At 41.0% G+C, this 14750-nt stretch overlaps 1 pseudogene; it reads left to right on the top strand.

Moving 5' to 3' along the window:
• The first annotated feature begins 403 nt into the window (after positions 1-403).
• Positions 404-2143, top strand: LOC119804218 (annotated as a pseudogene).
• Positions 2144-14750: the final 12607 nt, after the last annotated feature.

Here is a 14750-nt window from a genome sequence, read left to right as displayed (position 1 = left end):
TTGTGGCCAAGCCTGGCAACCTAGGACCCAGATAGTGGAATGAAAGACCTTATACCTGAAAGAAGTTTTCTTCTGACTTCCACATGTGTACAGTCTCTCTCTCTCTCTCTCTCTCTCTCTCTCTCTCTCTCTCTCTCTCTCTCTCTCACTCACACACACACACAAACACACACACACACACACACAGAGAGAGAGAGAGAGAGAGAGAGAGAGAGAGAGAGAGAGAGAGAGAGAGAAATATCCTTAAACACTACAGACATATAGTTGATTCAGGGAAATGGCAGGTACATGCCCCTGAGTGAGAAGGTTGATGGGTTTGAAGGAGATAGAAGCTTTCAGACTGTGACTGAATAGATTTGATCAAATGTGACAGAGAGGAATTTTATTTTACAAGAATAAAACTATGACTCTTAGAAAAAGTGAAGAAAATGGCTCAAAAAGTAAGCCAATTGTGGAAGAAAGAAGCAATGATAGCTGATTGTATCCATTTAGGAAACAAACCAGATATGGTTACATTGATAGAAATCGTGTACCCAAACCAAAACCTGTTGCCAAAGCTGAGTTGTCAACAAGGATTAATTGAATAGAGGCAGAAGAAGAACCATGAGGAGCTAATAATTTGAAAAGTATATGGAAAGATAAATAACACAAATATTTTATGACTGTTCTTTGTCAAGCAGTTTTCATTGTCTTACCGCTTTACTCTATTGTTTTGTTTTGTTTTCAAGACAGGATCTCATGTACCCCAAACTGCCCTGGTACTCACTATGTAGCTAACAATAATCCGGAATTTGTGTTACTCCTAATACCACCTCCCAAGTGCTAGGGTTGCAGGTGGGAGCCTTAATATCCAGTTTCTGTAGAACTGGAGCTCTAAACCCAAGTATGGGCATATACTCCTAACTGAGCTATACTGCCAGCTTCTTTATCTTTACAGCAGCCCTAAAGGATTATCCATGTGTGGGGGAAGGGCTCTAGACAGTTAGAAAAGATGGCCAATCTCAATGAACAGTGAAGCCAGATTTTGACCCCAAGCCTGTGTGGCAGGGTAATGGATTCATGAGCAGTTTACAGGAAGAAGGGTTAAGTGCGACTTGAAAGCTACTCTATCACAAGCATTGAATAGCATAGGTATGATGCTCTACTACAGAAAAAAAATGGGCTATCTGGGGCCTTGTTAGAAGGTAGGTAAACCAGTTGAAGATAATGCTATTAAACAACTGAAGATAAGATCTAAGTCAATGGATGCTTATCATTGTTTCAGAGAAGCTGTCCAATAATTTCATAAGCCATATAGAAGATATCTTTTTTTCTGTACATGGTCAGAGAATCAGTGTCTTCTACTTTGTAGGTGTGATAAGTTCGATCATAACTGTTCAACTGTGTTGCAACTATTCAACTTTGCCATTGTGGAAGGATAGCCACCATAAAGATCTCCAAATTGATGGGCAAGGTTGTATTCCAGTAAAACTCTTTATAAAAACTAAGTACAGCCATCTTGGTTCCGTGTCCTCCGCACAAAACGCCTGGCAAAGCCACAGAAATGGTCCCTGCTACAGAGCAGGAGCTACCTCAGCCTCAGGCTGAGATAGGGTCGGGGAAAGATTCTGACAACAATGAATCAGTACCTCGAGGAACAAGACTCCACACAGCCAGCCACACAACAAGCCCAGCTGGCCGCAGCAGCTGAAATCCATGAAGAACCAGTCAGGCAAAGCAAAGCAGAGCCGGAGTAAAAAGAAGGCTTGGAAGGCTGTGTCCAAACTGAGTCTTCGACAGGTTACAGGGGTTACTTGAGTCACTACCCGGAAATCTAAAAATATCCTCTTCATCATCACCAAACCAGATGTCTACAAGAGCCCGGCTTCAGACACCTACATCATATTTGGAGAAGCCAAGATTGAAGATTTGTCTCAGCAAGCACAGTTAGAAGCTGCTGAGAAGTTCAAAGTTCAAGGTGAAGCTGTTTCAGACTCCGACAGGAGAGGAGAGTGAGGAGGAAGAGGTTGATGAAGCAGGTGTGGAAGATAAGGACATAGAATTGGTCATGTCACAGGCGAATGTGTCCAGAGCAAAGGCCTTCTGGGCCCTGAAAAACAACAGTAATGATATTGTAAATACTATTATGGAATTAACAATTTGACAGCGAGAATTAACAATGTAACTATTTGACAGTGAGGACACTCCCATTCCCTCTCCCCTTTTTGCTGTTTCAAAGGTGGAACTACAGCTTGGTTTGAAATTTGTACTGTTTCTATCACTAATAAAGTTATGGCTTCTTATTGGATGAACTAAAAAAAAGAACTAAGTACATAGATGGATTTGATTTTCAGACAATAGTCTGTTGACCTCAGACTTCGGTAACTATGTAAACTAGTAGCTCCTTTTCTCTGAGTTTTTAGTAGTTCTGGCTGTTCTAAAACTCAAAGTGTAGTCCAGGCTGGCTCTAACTCACAGAGAATCCACTTACTTCTACTGCGAATAAAGCACTAACTACCACAACCAACATGTGGATTTTTTATTGATTTTATTGAGCTATACATTTTTCTCTGCTCCCCTCCCTTCCTCTCTTCTCCCCTTCAACCCTCTCCCAAGGTCCCCATGCTCCCAGTATACTTAGGAGATCTTGTCTTTTTCTTCTTCCCATGTAGATTAGATCCATGTATGTCTCATTATTGTCTAGGTTCTCTGGGATTGTGATGTGTAAGCTGATTTTCTTTATGTTTAAAAACCACTTATGAATGAGTACATATGATAATTGTCTTCCTGGGTCTGAGTTACCTCACTAATTAAGATGTTTTCTAGATCCATCCATTTGCCCACAAATTTCAAAATGTCATTATTTTTTTCTGCTGTGTAGGACTCCATTGTGTAAATGTACCACATTTTCCTTATCCATTCTTTAGTCGAAGGGCATTTACATTGTTTCCAGATTCTGGTTATGACAAACAATGGTGCTATGAACATAGTTGAGCACATGTCCTTATGGTACGATTGAGCATCCTTTGGATATATACTCAAGAGTGGTATTGCTGGATCTTGAGGAAGGTTGTTTCCTAATTTTCTGAGAAATCACCCCACTGACATCCAAAAGGGTTGTACCAGCTTGCACTCCCACCAGCAATGCAGGAGTGTTCCTTTTCCCCCACAACCTCTCCAGCATAAGTTGTCATCAGAGTTTTTGATCTTGGCCATTCTTTTTTTACATGAAGCTTTTCTTTTTTAATATTTATTTATTATGTATACAATATTTTGTTTGTGTGTATGCCTCCAGGCCAGAAGAGGGCACCAGACTCCATTACAGATGGTTGTGGGCCACCATGTGGTTGCTGGGAATTGAACTCAGGACCTTTGGAAGAGCAGGCAATGCTCTTAACCTCTGAGCCATCTCTCTAGCCTCGATCTTGGCCATTCTTACAGGTGTAAGGTGGAATCTCAGAGTTGTTTTGATTTGCATTTCTCTGATGACTAAGGATTTCCTTAAGTGTCTTTTAATCATTTTAGATTCCTCTGTTAAGAGTTTAGGTCTGTACTCCATTTTTTATTGGATTATTTGTTCTTTTTGATGATCAATTTCTTGAGTTCTTTGGAGATCAGCCCTCTGTTTGATGTGGGGTTAGTGAAGATCTTTTCCCATTCTGTAGGCTGATGTTTTGTCTTGCTGACTGTGTCCTTTGCTTTACAGAAGCTTTTCAGTTTCAGGAGGTCCATTTGTTAATTGTTTCCCTCAGTGTCTGTGCTACTAGGATTATATTTAGGAAGTGGTCTCCTGTGCCAGTGCGTTCAAGTGTACTTCCCACTTTCTCTTTTATAAGGCTCATTGTGGATGGTTTATGTTGAGGTCTTTGATCCATTTGGACTTGAGTTTTGTGCATGGTGATAGATATGTATCTATGTTCATTCTTCTACATGTTGATATCCAGTTATGCCAGCACCATTTGTTAAACATGCTTTATTTTTTCCATTTGAAATTTTTGCTTCTTTGTCAAAAATCAGGTGTTCATAGGTGTGTGGATTAATATCCAGGTCTTTAATTCTTTTCCATTGGTTCTCCTGTCTGTTTTTATCACAATAAAAGGCTGTTTTCAGTACTGTAGCTCTGTAGTAGAGTTTGAAGTCAAGGATTGTGATGGTTCCAGAAGTTCCTTTATTGTACAGTATGATTTTGGCTATCCTGGGTTTTTCATTTTTCTGTATGAACTTGAGTATTGTTCTTTTGAGGTCTGTGAAGAATTTACTGGAATTTTGATGGGCCAAAATTCACCAGATGGCTCCTGATATGAGACAGAAACTTTGAATGTTCCTTTTAATAACACACTTAATGGTGTTGCTTTGTTATTGGAAGCCCACGTTTTGACCAATTTCCTAACAAATGATGAATATAGTCTGTAAGCTACAATTGTTTGTTTAATTTCCTTTAGAATAGGCATATGTATGGGTTCCCATGAATATTCTTTGACAACCTTAGGGTAATTGGGGCCAGATAATTTTCCTCATGTTATTACCAGAAAGTCAGGCAGAACTCTGGGGAAGCTATCCTGGAGACTTTTACATATTGATAAGGCTAAATTTTCTGTCTGTACCTTTTGTCCCTGGCTTGGGGTTGGTACAGCGAATGTCTTTAGCTCTGATCTACTCCCTTGGAGGTCCCAGACACAGGTGTGCCCAGACCTGCAGAGGTCCTGGCTCAGGACTACTCCCTTGGACTTTCCAGACTCACACCTGGACCCACAGAGGTCTTGGCTCAGACCTAGTTCCTTGGAGGTACCAGACTCACGCCCAGACCTGCAGAGGTCCTGGCTCAGGTCTACTTCCTCCGGGGTCCCAGTCTCATGCCCAACCCACAGAGGTCTCTGACTCTGATCCACTCCTTCAACAGTTGTACTCCTGTACCTGCTCCTGTGGAGTTCACTGTCTCAGGCCTGCTCTGGCCTAGGTCGCTGGCTCAGTCCTTTTTCCATAAATGTCCCTAGTCTCGATCTGTTCTTGTTTCTGTAGAGTTTGTTGTCTTAGGCCTGCTCCAGCCTAGATTTCTGGCTCAGTCTTGCTACAGTGAAGCTTGCCATCTCAGGCCCTCTCTGGCCCAGGTTGCTAGTTCAGTCCTGTGTCTGTAAATGTCCCTGGTCTGGATCTTCTCATGCTCCTGTGGAGTTCATTGTCTCAGGCCTGCTCCGGCCTAGGTCACTGGCTCAGTCCTGCTCCTGTGAAGTTTGCTGCCTCAGGCTCTGGCCCAGGTTGCCAGCTCAGTCCTGCTCCTGTGGAGTTAACATATGAATTTTTAATACATTTTTTTGATATATCTTGACTGTACTCCTTAGGAATAGCCACATAAATATTATATATGCATTAAAGTTATTGATATATGCTTACAAGATTGACTATATTATAGACTAATACTGATAAGCTTTAAACAATTGAACACTAAGCAGATTCACACACTAAAAAGATGTAATTGAAATAAGAAGAGTTCAAGATTTAGTTCTTTGTGATTGTGTGTGTATGTTGACTCACTGATCTGGAGTAGGTGCAATAATCATTACCTGCCAGTAGGTGTCATGGGCCACCTACAAAACAAACCCAGCATGGATTAATGGCTCACTTGGAGTCCTGTGGCTGGTCTGAATCTGATTTTGGAGTTAAATTCTGAAAGATATGCTCAGATTAAAATAGTTATATAATAGAAATTACAGACTGTGTATTCCATGGTGGGCCCTGATTGGTCAGCAGCCATACACACACAGGAATAACAGTATAACAGAGACACCTGGGAAAGTCTGTGTCCTGTCTGAGTTTCTGTGATGTGCCGTGGTGGGGCACAGGCACCAGGGAGAGCGCGCACAGACTTGAAGCTGTTCAGAGGTGTGTAATGAGAAAATAGAAAGAATGGTGGCCAATCTGTAGCAGGAAAGGCCATTGTGCGAGAATTCTATATCCAAATGAACTGCTGGCTCTGCACACAGGCTGCAGCTGAAGTGGGCTGAGGGAGGACTCGCACCAAGCCAGGCATGCTCTGAGCCCAACCGTGTGCAGTCAGAGTCAAGGGTTCTAAAACCAAATGGTTGGGTGCCAGATGAAGGCAGAAGTCACAAAATAATGCCACACCAGTTCAGAATTATGAATAATAAAGGGTTACTTATTTAAGGAAAATTTACAGATCACTGTCCTAGACAACAGCCCTCTGCGTGAACAGGAACAGAGTCTAGCAGCTGGAAGCAAGAGCCAGAAGCAAGAGAGGGAGCACAGACTTTACAGCAGCATTTACAGTATAAGAGACCACACCCAAGTGGGCTGGTATCTTAAATGCTATTGGCTGAAGGAGCAGAATGTGCTCCCACAGCAGTGTGGTGGCTGTGTGTTACCTGGTGGGGAATTTTTCTGGTGTCCTGATAGGTGTGGCCACTGGGTGTTCCAGGTAAAATGCGTTTCTGGGTATAGCAATGGGGATTGGCTTAGGGAGCTGAGGGGGGTCACATGAGAATGTTCTGTCAGGATCTGCTTAGGACCTAGGAATGGGGGCAGAGAATAAGAAGAGGTCACAATCAAAGATCTGCTACAGAGCTTCAAATGAGACTGAGGGGACGTTGTATTTGGAGGAGTTGAGGGATACATGAAGATATGCAGGTAGCTTACCTGTTTTCCTGGTTACAGTGACCTCCAGATGTTAGTTTTCTGGTGTCTTACTTTGTAAGCCACTTTAGAGACAAGTGATTGCTACATAAAATGCTACACATATTTAATCTTGATGAGAGTTTGGGAGTGAATATGCACTTGTAAAACCATCATTAGCATCAAGGTCATCCATATATTCATCTCGTTCTTCCCATCTCTTAAATTCTACGTTTCTAAGAGAATTGTGACCTATAAAGTCCATGCTGAATACTAAACTCTGTAGCACATCTCTTGATGCTTTGCACCTTCGAACCATCAGTTCTGTTTCCTCATTCTCTGAGCACTGATAATGACAACACTCCTGTTTGCTAGTGTTAGCATTTGACATTTTTTCCTTTTGGAACTGTAAATCAAACCTAGGATCTTGTGCATAATATGTAAGCACCTTATGTCTAAACTCTTTATGATTCTGTATATATGAGACAGCATGTACTATATGTCATACAAAGTAGGAATTCCTTCTTATCACAGCTGAGTAACATTCCATTGTATATGTATCTGTATCATAATATCTCTATATTTGTCCATTATTGGATAGTTGATCAAAAATCTTTGCTATCGACAACAAGGATGTAGTAAACATATAATTTTAGATACTTAGAATAGAGATTCATCTTCAATATTGTCATTAAAAATTTAGTTCTTTGAGAATGTCATATGATGTGTTTTGATCGTATTCATCCCCTCCCTCAGCTTCTACCAGATCCATCCCCTTCCTTGCCCACCCCAGCTTTGTGTCCTATTTTTGTTTGTTCAGTCCACCAAGTCCAAATTGTACCAACCGTATTCTCAGTTAAGTGACCTTCAACTGGAGAGTGGTTGTTCTACCAAGGGGTACTTTCTCAGAGAAGATGGACTGTCCCTCTCTTCAAATCTATAAATTGACAGTACTTCTCAGCTAGGGGTGGAACTTCATGCTTACCTCCCCTCTCCATGCTGGCATTTTGTCTTGCTTGCGTTTGATTGAATCTTGTGTATGCTGTCACTATGAATTCTAACACTGTCTCTTGTAGGTATTCACCTCTTACAGTTTCTCTGCAAACCCCCTTCCACAACGATCCCCGAGGCTTTAAAGGAAAGTATGCAAAACAGACATTGCATTTCAGGCTGTGCGTTCTGTACTCTTATTCTGTGTACCTCGGCCAATTGTGAATCTCTGGTTAATCTGGTGTTAGTCACCACCCTCTTCAAATAGAAGCTTCTCTGATGAGGGTCAAGAAATGCATTAGACACAATGGTTTAGCTCGAAGTTGTTATAAGTCTGTTCAATACTATGTCCATTTATCAGACTAGTATTTCTACATAAGCATGTGTGTTTTGTGTGTATGTATGTGTGCTTTTGTGTGTGTGTGTATATATACCAATAATAAAGTAAAAGACTCTAAATGCATTTGTAAGCCCCCTCAACCCTAAGACATTTTTCTAAAAACCTTACACTCACTCTCTTTTGGAAACAGACAGTCGCCCACACATACACATGCAGGACTGCTCATCCTCCAGTGTCCTTGTGAATAACCACATGCTGGACTGCCCATCCTCCTGTGTCCTTGTGAATAATCTTCAAACATAACTCCATTCTGGGAATTAAGGCAAAGACAACCCACAGATGTTGACTCAGTTCCTGATGTATTGATTTAGTCAGTAGAACAAGGTCACTAAGACCACAGAGATGCTCCCTTATCTTACCCAATCACACAGCTCTTCTCCTGCCCTGGAATAGACCAATCACTGCTAGTAACCCTTTGAATAAGCCAATCCAATAAGTTGGAAAACAACCTTCAGGTTCCCCCCTTGTATCTGTGGCTTTTTGCTTTAAAAGATGGACTGTAACAGTTATCCGATGTCCTTCATATCCCGAACCTGAAGGGCCCTGTCATGGCAGAATAAAAATCCTCTTGCTTTTGCATCAATTGTGCCTGTGTGAGTGGTGTCTGGAGTGACTCCTCCCTGATGTTTGGACTTCTAGTCCAGCAAAAGGAGAGACTAGAAGGAGTAAGAATTGTGTGGAAAGAGTTGGGGGGAAGGGATATGGGAGGGTTTGAGAGAGGAAAGAAAATGATGTGATTATATTTTAATAAAAAAATGAACCACCATGGCAAATTCCCTCCCTCCCCCTTCCATTGAGTTTCCTTAAAAAGCTATTTTGATTTTGCAAATATTGGTCATTATATGATCAGCTTCTGGTGTCTTATTTTGTACATAATTGACACTGAGTTTCTGAAAGCTTACTGCTTATTGACATGCACTGTCATCTACACAAAGAACACATCATTATTTATTCTAGTGTTTGTAACAAGGCTTTTTTTCTGTCCTAGAAAATCCAAGCCTTCAGCTCATTTTCTGAGTAGATGGACATTTCCTTTTCAGCACTAGATGGCGCCCTACGACCAAGTTCCCCTCATATCAGCTGTCTGTTATTGTTGCAGCACCAGAGGAAGCAGCAAGTCGAGGATTAATTCCAAATCTGCAGTCAGAAGGGCTAGAAAGGAGTACCTAAAGTGGCTAGTTCGTCTCTGTCGGCCTACACCTCCGTCCAGGACAGGCCCAGATACCTCATCTGTAGCCCTTGGCCTATGCTCAGGCCTCATCTTGCTGGTAACAATCCCAGGCTTCTACATAGTGCATTGTTGCCACCCTCATCATCTGTGGCACTCCAAATGATTGTCCAAGCAATGACTCTGGCAGTGATGCCTGCTAAAACAAGAGGCCATTCTGCTACAATTACATATTTCTGCCTGGTCCACATACAGGTCACATGAACACATGTTTGGGCTTAGCCTGTTGCTGGGACTCACTGCAGAAGACCCATCTCTCAGCTCTAAGGCAAATTCCTGAGGTCACTCTTCTGCCTTATTTGGCAGCAGATTCTTATTCCCTGTTCTCCTGCCTGCTCTTGAGGAGAGGGTGGATGGTAAAAGGCCCTTGACTATGTAAGGACAATCCAGAGGATTCCATAACCCAGTGGATGGTTTCGGATGCAGTTTCACCCAGAAGGTCTGGTAGTGGTTTTCCTGTCTGAGGGATGGACTTAATCCCTGATCCTCCCCCAAACAAGAGACATCTCTCAGTACATGACACAGCTTGGAGTTGGGCAAAGGGTACCTGGGATGATTTTGCTTTACGTCTCCTTCACTGGGCTTTTCTTATTATAAGAGAGTGGGTACTACACATTTTCTTAGCTCTGGGGATGATAGCTTGGTACTTTCAGCTGTTGAAGTGGGGTTTTTTTTTGTGGGAAACCAGTTGCTGGAGCAGCTTACTTTGTCCTCTGGCACCTGCTCCAAGTTAGTTTTACTCCTTTTCCAATATAGGTACATTTTATTTCACAACTGCTTTAGCTGGCACTTCCTGTGCCATGTTGAATGGCAGTGGTGAAGGCAACCGTATTCTTTTACTGATGTTATGGAGTGCAGAAGAAAGGAAAGCCCAGCACATTGTTGGTAGGAATGTAAGTAGAGTCATGGAGGAGTAAAAATATAACTGCCATATCATCCTGCCATCTCACTACTAGGTATATATCCAAAGAAAATAGTTGGGAGAGTGAGGCAGGAGGATTGTGAGTCTGAAACCAGTCTGGTTACCTAGTAAGCCCCAAGCCAGCCCAGACACTTGTTTTTCCCAGGTGGCACTCTCCAGCCTGTGAATATTCTCAACTCCGGACACAATATACAGATTTTGCTCACCATACATTAGAGCTGTGATTTTTCCCATTACTATCTCATAATTTGCAGAGATTATCTTCTCCCGGGAATGTGTCTCTCACAAGAGACGCCACCCAGAGTTCTGAATTAGTCATTTGTGCCACATGTGGAGAGTCTCTTTTTATCTAGAAATAATGTAGCAGTTGAAGTCTCTGAGCTAACTCTATGACATGGTGCTCTTGTTACGCCCTGTTCTCTGACGGTAGAAAATTCTCTTCGTTGTTTGCGATGATGTCTTTGTTATAAATCTTCTTTGTAGAGTTGCCTGAATGAAATAATTTTTTTTCTTTTACTCTGGGTTTGAATCAAGCATTCTTAAGAACTCTGCAGATTTTGGGGGGTAGTTTTATTTACTTTTAGTAGCTTTTACATTTGATGCCTTACAATAAAAAAGTGGGGCTTATATAATACTGTTTCAGAAACTGAGTTGTTTTTATTGCTTTTGGTAATCAATGGAAATTTTAAAAATAATTGCTCCCTGAAAGCATACACATAAGCAACATTATATAAACTGAGTATGTATATACACATGTATATACTCACACAAACAGACATATGTATGTAACAAGAAGCAATGAAAAATAGGCCATGAGTTTGAAAAAACAAGGAGGATTATGCAGGAGAATTTCAATACAGGAAATGGAAGCGGGAAATGATGAAATTATAATCAGAAGAAAAACTTAAAATAGTTATGAAATACAAAACATGATGATTAACCAAAAATGTTCATAATATTCACAATTTAGCCTATTTTTAATGTCAAAATCTGAGGGGTGGGTTTGAGTATTTTACAAGTTAGGAAGACTTCTGGTGTCACTTTTGTTACCTAGGTTTGTGAAAAATTTTTATTCAGCCTTCATGCCCCCAGTTTTCTTAGCTAGTCATGCATCTCTTACAGAAGGGGATATAGTCTAAGAAATGTTTCAAAAATTTCATTATTGTAAATGGGATAGAGAATACAAGCCCAAAGTCTGAGGCAATCAAGAAATGCATTAAATATTATGAATGAAGACACAGAAGGAGTAATACAGAATGCTACTTTAAACACATTTTTGTAAGTTGGAGAACTTGCAAAAATAATGATTCAAAATATAGCTTAGTAAATAGTGGGTCAGTAACACAGGATTTTATTATCAAGTGTGAACTGTAAGTAACTGCATGCATTATACATTTTATAGGAGCAGTCCCACAGATTTGTTTACATTTACTATCACCACAAACATGTGAGAAATGTATTGTGCTATGATACCCATCACATCATAAAGCAATAGCAATTTTTCAGCTGTTTTGTTATTTTATTAGACCACTGTCATATATGCATTCTTTCATTGACTGAGTCCTTATTTGAGGGATGGGTGTATATTTGAGTTTCTCTATTGTGTGTTGCTTTGTTCCCTCTGGTACTCCTTATTAATTTCCTGTAATAGAATTGCCTACATGTTATGTGTGTATGCCCATGCTTCTATGTGTGTGTGTGTGTGTGTGTGTGTGTGTGTGTGTGTGTGTGTGTGTGTGTGTGTGTTGGGACCAATTGGAGTCCTGGCCTTCAGCTGCTCTTCCCTGTCTAGAGCCTTCTAAATGAAGTTACTAAAAGCTGTGCCTTGCCTAGAGGATCAGAGGATGGGATTTTCACTTGTTGGCCATTGACTGCTGGGTATTTAATCCTCCATGGTGCTATTAAAGAAGGGCTTTTGTACCAGTGATTGGAGGTCCGTCCGTCTGTCTGTCTGTGTGTGTTTCTTCAACCTCCAGCCCCTTGCCCGAAGCTCGCAAACTGGATTCTAGCACATAGAGCGCAGACTGGAGGAGGTGGGGGTGCGACCTGTGTGTGTGTGTGTGTGTGTGTGTGTGTGTGTGTGTGTTGCACATGGATACCCATGGAGGACAGAAGTTGAAGTCAGGATACCTTCCTTAATTGCTCTCCAGCTTAGTTTTTGAGGCAGTGTCTCTCATAGTGCCTGGTAACCATTTCACTTAGACTGTTTGGCTAGTAAGTCTCCTGGTATTTGCTTGTTTTTGTCCACTAGAGATGGGGTTACAGTTGCATACTGCTATACAAAGCTTCTTACATAGTAGCTGGGCATCCAAACTATGGCCCCACTTTACCCACTGAGCAGTCTCCCTCATCCTACAATCTTGTTTCTTATATGTCAGTTCTTTATCTCTTTATCCATTTCCTCTGGTTTTTTCATTGGTTCGCTTCTTTTGTACTTGCATTGTACAAGTTAGTTAGAAAAAAATCACTTTTATTTTTATTTGAATGCAGTCTTTCCCGATCTGACTTTTCCTTTTTTGAGAAATACAATATTGACTCAAGTTGTTTGGAATTAAGATCTTTATAGAAAGTTTTGTTCCTTGTTTTCTCCCACCCCCACCCCCATTTGCTAACTTCAGCAGCCTTCCCAAATGCTAACGTGCAGTTCAGTGGAAGAGTGCTTGCCTAGCATGAAACAAGATCTGGGGTCCACACCCAGAACTGCACAAGTGGAATGAGGTGAGCAGCTGTAGTTTCAGCATCAGGGAGTCTAAAGGAAGAGGACAAAGTGTTCAAGGCCATCTTCGGCTCCATAGTAAGTTTGAGGACAGTGTGGTCAGCACGAGACACTATCTAGAATATTACAAATGCCACGTGGCTCACAGTGGTTGGGACCTTCACATTCTAACAAAAATGAAAATAGTGTTACCCTTTTTCGATTGTTCTATTTTTTGATTGCAAATTATTTGGTATAAAATATTAGAAAGCTTGGGAAATTCACTGTTTTGCTAAGCGCCAAGTGTTTTTTTTTTTTTTTATTTCCGTCTCTCAATAAGCCACAAAGATAGGGAGTGTTTTCACAATTTATTAGCTAAAACAGCCCTCCCTGGAATACTCAGCCAGCCATGCGTGTTTTCTTCGTTCATGGTGGCAGTTTACAATTACCTGGTGCCTTATGGACCTCAGCGAGTTGAGAACCAAGTTTCCCCCTCTTCTTTTGTGAGCGCTGGTGCCAAATGAGCCAGAAAACAAACACTGCAATCTACTTCTTGTCCAGTTCTCAAGTCATTTCATTGGCTCGCTGCTCAGTGTTGGGTTGCTCATGAGCCCTGTCTGACACAGGCAGCTAATGTCCTCAATATAGCCCCATCTGCCTCCTGCCATTTCTGATCCCCTGAAGGTACTCTTCCCTATTTCCAAACATAAAAAATGGTTTTATTATAATAGGGAATTTGGGGAGGAAAAGTGAAATCATGATCTTGAAATCCATCTTTTTTTTTGCCATGGATGCTCATTTGATTTGCTGTCAGATAGAGTATACAGCAATGTGCTGTTTGCTCTTCTTCCCCAATATCTTGAAGTATTTATTTCCCGAACCATCCACAATCCCATCAAACTACTATACTACTACTATGCTACTACTACTGATTAAAAAAAAAAAACAAACTGGGGGACGGCACTTAGAAATGGCTATAAATGTTTGGATGTTAGGAAGGCCTTTTTTTTTTTCAGAGACAGGTTCTTGGTATGCATAGGCTGACCTTGAAATCTTGGTTCTGCCTCAGCCTCCTGAGCGATGGCAGCATGATCTTCCATGCCCAGCTTATTATACATATACTATTAATATGATAGAGACGTGAATTAACCACACCATGCCTGCGTACCAATACGGACAGCCATTTGCGTTGTGCTTTCTTTGAGGCAAGGTTTCTTGGTCTGTAGACAAGCCTGGTTACAAACTTAAGATCCTTTCCTGAGTGCTGAGGAAACAAGTTGAGACACCATGGCAACCATCAGTTCTTTTCTTAAAATGTTTTCATTAATTTTTTTGAGAATTTCATAAATGTATTTTAGGGTTTTCGGTTTTCTTTTACACACTGTTTCTATTAGAAAACTGAAACAAGGGAATGGAAAGTTTCTGATGGTCACATAATTGAATCCTATATGGCAATTTGAAAAACTAGAGTATCTAAGTATATATGTATGTATAAACTTCCCGATTAAAACGTTGATGGGAAAATGAGTTACATAAACATCATGAAGAATATCATTCACATGTTAAAATATAGAAAACAATATATAATATCATTTATTAATTCTATATAGTTTTTAGAAAAATTCATCCAGGTGGTTCTGAACCATATCCAGTGTAAAGGGCAGATTTGTCAGGAAGCTTAGGAAGCCTAAGCTCAGGTTCTTCACCTACCCGACGTCTTTCAAACCCCTGTACTTGAAACTTAATTTTTAAATGTCATATTCTTTTTTTTATTAAATGACAGTCTTGCCATCTGTGTTGGCTCCAGACCCACCTGTAGTTGAGTAGTGGGTGGGGAGGAAGAGGAGCGGAGTGATGAAAGAGATGTGAAGGAAGAGAGAGATGGAGATGGGAAGACAGGGAGAGGAGG

This window comes from Arvicola amphibius, chromosome X, assembly GCF_903992535.2.
Source record: "Arvicola amphibius chromosome X, mArvAmp1.2, whole genome shotgun sequence".
Taxonomy (NCBI): Eukaryota; Metazoa; Chordata; class Mammalia; order Rodentia; family Cricetidae; genus Arvicola; species Arvicola amphibius.
This window is presented reverse-complemented; position numbering and strand designations above follow the sequence as displayed.